The sequence below is a fragment of the Aplidium turbinatum genome, chromosome 5 (genome assembly GCF_918807975.1).
Source record: "Aplidium turbinatum chromosome 5, kaAplTurb1.1, whole genome shotgun sequence".
Taxonomy (NCBI): domain Eukaryota; kingdom Metazoa; phylum Chordata; class Ascidiacea; order Aplousobranchia; family Polyclinidae; genus Aplidium; species Aplidium turbinatum.
The window spans coordinates 23,372,317-23,378,316 of NC_137476.1; positions in this window are offsets into that span (position 1 = coordinate 23,372,317).

Here is a 6,000-nt window from a genome sequence, read left to right on the forward strand (position 1 = left end):
CCTCCAAATTTTACCTTGGCAAATTTTCCTGATTTTACTGACTATGGAAGCCGAACGAAATCAGATTGTTGATCATGGTTTGGAAGGTGGCAGCATCTCTAAAAATTTTCCAATAGGACCTCTCTAACTTTTTCTACAAAAACATTTCCACTCAATATTTCAGTAGCCCAACACTTCTACTAAATTAAAATAACTCTCTTTACTTATTCTATCGAGTCTTCTAAATTTGGCTAATACACCACTAAGTGACACATTTTTTGCGACAGAGTTGTCTATTGAAAGATCCCATTACTGCACTGAGTAGTAGGCTAGGCTAAACTGAGAGCATACAAGAAGATGGTCCGCTGTTTGAGGCTTGATGCCACAGATACATCTAACTGGGCCCATGTTATAGCTCCACTTTACCATTGCAGATTAAGTACGACCAACATCGGTTCGGAGTCGATTCAATGTTTTCAACTTTGCCCAAAGGGCTTTGCTTCTGGAAAGACGTATGATGGATCATTTTCGAATTGTTGTTTCAATGTCTTGTTTCTTTTCGAAGCCTTTGTTTCTTCTTTTGCTAAGGTTGGTGGCTGAACGTGTGTTAGAAAACTTTTTATTTATTTCAACCGGGTCTGTGCAGCAATTTATCCATAGAGAAAATGTTTTTTATGACATGTTTGCTTTAGCTTTTCTTCACTGTAAATGTGTACTTGAATCAACAGTTATTCTGATGCCTTTCCAACAAACAACTCTTCTTTATATTAATTGAACGACTGCAGAGGTTGTGTAATAGTAAAACAACCATAAAGTGATTTCTAATCAATCTTACAAACAAAGAATAAGTTACTAAATATACAAAACAAGGATTGCCTTTGCCCTTTGGCTATATGAAATTAATCTTTTTAATTCACACTTGTTTGGTAGAAAACAAAAGTTTCCTTCAAAAAAACGTATAACTTTCGCCTGTGAAATTGGCAGTAAACTTTGTCACGAAAGCAGAATTAATAAAATACGTGAAAAAGCGTATATATTTGATATTTCAGAGAGCTGTAGAATCGGAGTCGTAGAGTCGGAAGGATTTTGGCATGTCCGGAGTCGGAGTTGTTATAAAAAAGACCGATTCCTACTCTGGCTTGATGCAAAACGATGAACTATACGATTGTTGTTTACAATGTTTTTTTCAACAAAGTTTGTCTTGATCTCTGCATTGCGCCCTTAAACTTTAACCAGAAAACAAAAGTGTTTGTTCTTGCCAGTTTTTGGAAAACTCGTTGTTTCAATTTCGATCGCAATTTAAGTGAAATTAAATTTTAAAAAATGAAAAAAACGTAAACAAACCTGTCAACTTTCAAACATCTGGCAACAGTGAAGCCTGAGTCGGCCAGTTATAAATCGAGGAGTCGGATAATTTTCGCCGACTTCACAGCTCTGATTCTTTTCGTCAAATTCGTTCCTTTTATGCATATTTATTATTTTACTAAAGAAAATTGATAAGTTACACCGCGACATACCACAATAAAGGAGAAGTATATTATTAGTTTGGTTGACCGTTTATCCATTAGGGATTAGGCTACTTAAGCAAAATTTGACGTTGTAAGCAAAGGGCACCCAAATGTGCCAGCTGTTTAGCTACCGAGAAACACTAATTTTAGTTTCTTTCCAAACTTAACTTCTGCATTCTTGACCTGACCCATTGAAGATTTTACTATGCATGTTATAAAGTTGTGCTGAAGAGAATTTAATATTCGAAATCGCGATAAACAACAAAATAACTTGATATAATTTGGACTCGTCGTACGTTTTTCTTTAATATACAGTAATTATCAGGCAGTGCATCCTATGTATCCGTAATTAGACTTCTCTCTAGCACTAGCTTGTTTGGCGTGCAGTTGTTCTGTTGCGTTATAGGCTATTGTCTTTTTCATTACTATTGTGAGCTGTTTGAAGCTATTTTTTTTATTATTAATCATATTTCATTTTTTTTATTTCGCAAAAATCTGAAATGCTTTCTGCAAGCAAGTTAATTACATAAGCAAAACGTTAAAAGTTCACTTTGTAATTTTTTAAATATCCAATGCGGCTTAATAATGCTGACTTTTATATTGGGTATTCAAACGGTTTTGTTTGATATTTTGAGAATTGGGCCGCCTTTGTGCTTAGTCCATCTACACGCGCAGAAATCGTAGTTTTTTTGAAATTAGAAAATATTTTCGAAATACTTTCGACAAACGAAATTTGATGACGATTTTTTTTCGATCTGCCTATTTTGATAAATCTTGCATATGCCTTTATAATATGGAAGAACAAAATTTAGTTTTCACCACTTACATTTACTGTATGTAGCGCAACATCCATACTACAACGTTGAAATTATAGAGTTTTAGTTTTACAAAACTAACCTTTTTTTTTATTCGCAGTGCTGGATTCAAACATAGTTTTAGTTTTAAATCCTAAGCTGCAAAAGAACACAACTGTGGAAACTTTTCCACTTGCTGAGAATCCGATTATCAACTGTCACATGACAAGACGATGGTTGCCCATGTTGGTAATTATAGTGTTGCATCTCAATGTGTGAATAGAAGGATTAGCAACAGCAAACAATTGTTAACTAACGTTTGTCTGTTTCAATTCGTTTTATAGATGAAATGCAATGAAAACGGGACCTCATTCTCACATACAAAGTGGTAAAAAATTGAAATATTCGACCTCAGCTTTTGACTAATTGTGGATCCCAGCAAACGCGTTATTTACCGCAGATGGTTACCTCAGTTGTTTACCTCAGTTGTTTACCTCAGCTTCTTTCATCAGTAAAACGAATTGGGATTGATGATAAAGATTTCCGTATGATACACAATCTATACCAGTGGTTCCCAACTCATGGGTCGCGACCCAAAGTTGGGTCGCCTGATAATTTTTTTGGGTCGCTTGTTTTTCAGGCATATTGTATCTTGGGCGAAAAAAATAACAATAAAAAAAATTTAAAACGTGATGAGATCGATTACAAAACTGGAAAATATAAACTTAAGCCATGAAGCGTTTCATGTCGAGACATCGGAAAGCTTTGTAGCATGATCGTAGTGCAAAAAGTTTTAACAATTTTCGCTTTTATTATTGTTATTATTATTAAATGTAAACCCAACAAAAATTTCAGTCTCAAACATAATTTAACTTGACAAAGTTACGGGATATATATTGTAACGTGCACTATATATCACGAACGCTATGTCGGACAAACTATGACAAAGTTTTCCACACGTTGGACCACGCATAGTCTGGTGTGATAAAACGCATCAAAGACAAAGCCCCAAGTGCTGTATGGACATTGCTTTTTCCACAGAGAGGCCTTTGCTGCAAAAAGCTGTCTCAAGAGCTGCACGAAGCGTTGAATGATGTTGTGAAGTGTGTAAACTTCATCAAAGCAAGTCAACTAAATCGGTATTTGTTTTCATCTTTGTGGATTCTGATTATTATCAAACATTGCTGTTGCACACAGAAGTGCGATAGTTGTCACGAGGTCGTGTCCTGAAGCGAGTTTGTAATTTGCGAGAGGAGATTGCTATCTTCCTGAGGCAACAGAACTGTGTGAGATTAGCCGAGAAGTTTTTGCAAGAAGATTTCAAGGCAAAAGTTGCTTACCTTGCTGATATATTTGACTCTCTGAATTCTCTAAATTTATCTATGCAAGGCAACGGTTTTACGGTGATTGATCGCGCGCAAAAGTTTCTGCCACAAAAAACTCATATTCTGGAAAAGTTATGTCACCAGAGATGAGTACGATATATTCCTCAGCTAACGCAATATATCTGTGGCAATGAAGTTGATATTAAGCAAACGATATAATTAGATACATGGAACAGATTGCCAAAAAGTTTGTGCACTGCTATGGAGAATCTCTAACACTTAATAACCAAAATGATTGGATAATTGATCCATTTGTTGGAAAAGATCTGCCTCAACTTTTTATCCATGTTGCAGAACAGTTATGGGCATAACGACAGAACTAGCAAACCGTATTTCTTTTGCGTCCTTCAAAAACAAATACCCCAAAGATTATGCAAACATCCACTTTTGGGCTTCCATGTACAAAGTGTATCCCACAGTTTCACAATTAGGGATTCAAAAACAGATTCCATTTGCAACAACTTGGCTTTGTAAGATTGGATTTAGCGTCATGTGTGTATTGAAAACTGAACAGCGAAACCGGCTGGAAGTTAAAGCCGACATGCGGCTATGCCTAAGCAAAATAACGCCTCGATTTCAAAAACTCACTGACAGCAAGCCAGCACAGCTATCTCATTAGTGATTTGATAAACATATTATTTTCGGAAAAAGTTACTGCTTTTGTAGTGCTGTTTGTTTGCAACACAATCTTGTATGGCTTTTAAAATATTACGACAATTCGCTTGGGTCGCAAGATTTTACTGAACTAAATTTTTTTTTTAACCCTTTCAGGGACATAATATTTCTAAGAAAGCTTTCTTCCAAATAAACATGTTTTGTAGTTTAAAATGGCGACTTAAATTGATTTTAGGATTTTTTTTTTTTTTTTTTTTTTTTTTTTTTATAAAACGGTATGGTACACTTAAATGGGTCGCCTTAAAAACGAGTTGGGAACCACTGATCTATACTACAGGCAGCAAGCTGCTGTCACAAATGGATGGAAATTTTAAGAGGTATTCGACAGGGCTGTGTCATGAGCCCAGATCTCTTCAATTTGTACAGTGAACTCATCCTTAGAGAACTGGAAGAAATTGATGAAAGAATTAATATAAACGGAAATCTTATAAATAACATTCGATATGCAGATGACACAGTCTTGCTTGCAACGTCACCATGTGGTTTGCAAATTTTACTAGATGCAGTTCAAACATCTAGTGAAACATATGGACGAAAAATAAACATTAACAAAACCAAAACTCAGGAAGTCTCGAATCGTCTTCCTGAACCAACAATTTGTGTGTAGGCTACTGCAATGACAACAAAATTGAACAGGTTCAAAAATTTAATTATTTGGGCTCAATACTATGACTTGGCATTTTGATATCTTTTTGGCGTTTTTTTAGTATTTTTCAGCATTGTAGCCTAAATAGTTTAAAAAACTCTGTTTCATCAATGCCAAGTAGTTATTTACAAAATATCAGCTTTGAAAAGGCTAATTTTTCCGAATCTTGATGATGCTTTTCACAATATTGCATTTTGGGCTGGTTTTATTAACAGCATGAATTTTACTATGGCCCAGGGGTCACCAAACTTTTTTCTCTGGGAGCCGAGTTGCTGCGAGATTAACAGCTGCGGGCCGGATGCAAATTGCGAAAAGATATACAACTATTTAGAATCTCCATTGACTTGAATTGAAGACAATAAATAACAAAGTCAGCGGTGGAATAGCAAAGTTGTGATGAAAATCGAAAGGTTGCTGGAAAAGTTATCTCCTGCTGTGATACACTACAGGGCATCGTGCTCTTGAAAAAACATTACATCTTTCCAAATTTGCCCTATAGGCTGTCCCCATTTGTGGTGGCCTAATGATAAAAACAGAACACCAACATGTAGGCTGCCTGGTGGAAAAATGTACAAATTCAACATACAACAATGTAGTGCAGCCGTTATTTCCGCAGCACGTGACGGCCGGATAAAATCAGTTCGCGGGCCGTAGTTTGGTGACCCCTGCATAGCCTAAACTATGGTGTTGCGACCGTTCCCTATCTTAACTAGAGAATCTATTAATCTACAGTGCTGGCAATTTTTTTTTTACACTGACTGAATAGTTGACCTTTTTAATTGATAAATTGCCTCTCTTGAGACCCCAATATCTCTGGCTACAACAAACACAGAATCTCCTTTCTCTAACAAAGTCAAGGCAAGAGATTTTTCTTCCATTTGCATCTTCATTCGACCCATTTTAGTTTTTGAAAATTTTTAGCAAGACCTCGAAACTTTGAGAAAATGAAAAATATTGTGCGATTACATTGCAGATTCATTGCAGATGTTGATATTGGGGTCTCAAGAGAGGCA